Below are 867 nucleotides of genomic sequence, written 5' to 3' on the forward strand. Positions count from 1 at the left end.
CCAGGCGGAGACAAGAAGTCCTTGAGCCTGGTTTGAAATTCCCATTGAAGTGTTGCGTTGGCTGAGACAAGCCACCCTGGCCTGCTAATTGAAGTTGTTAAGGGTTGTAGCCAAAAGGAAAGAATTTGTAACTTCTCTAAACTTGGGTTCTTTTGATTATTGATGAAACTGAAACCGACAAATTTAAGATTAGCTCCAACTGCCGATTTACACGATACAATTTTTGTGACATGCGACAAGCGTACGACAGGCCTACAAAATAACTTCCAATTGGCGCGTACGTCAGAAAAATGTCGTTGCAAATGTCGTTTAAAACATGTTTTATGAACGCTGCGACAATCTTAAGTCATGTCGTACGCCTATCGTAAGCTTGTCGCATGCGACAAAAATTGTACCGTGTAAATCGGCCCTAACACTGCTTTTAATGACAAAGTCAGGGGAAGTAATATAAGTGCTAAGTTGCAGCCATAAAAAGGCAAAGAGTACCGATTTAAGCTTTTGGTATTGTAAAGGTAGAATACTGTTACAAGAAGGCTTGTTCCAGTAGTTCAGCTAGACATTTCAGTTCTGAGGGAATTTTATCAACATTTAATGTAATAAACTTTTTGGCATGAAATTCGTCCTTTTGACAACTTTCTGTTACAATTGTTGTACAGATGCATTCCTTATTGTTACGTCAAAAGACTTTTTCTTTGTGAAAAGATGTGCTGAATGCTCTATTTACTTTTCTTTAATTCTGTGCCTTTTTCCGTGAAGAATTCTATTACACACAGCAAATGAAACACGAACTTTCTTAACTTCAGTTTTAAAACATATACAGCAATCCAAGTTTTTTTCCTTACTTTTCATTTTTTCCTGAGTTTTCCT

The sequence above is a fragment of the Montipora foliosa genome, chromosome 9 (genome assembly GCF_036669935.1).
Source record: "Montipora foliosa isolate CH-2021 chromosome 9, ASM3666993v2, whole genome shotgun sequence".
NCBI classification, from domain to species: Eukaryota; Metazoa; Cnidaria; class Anthozoa; order Scleractinia; family Acroporidae; genus Montipora; species Montipora foliosa.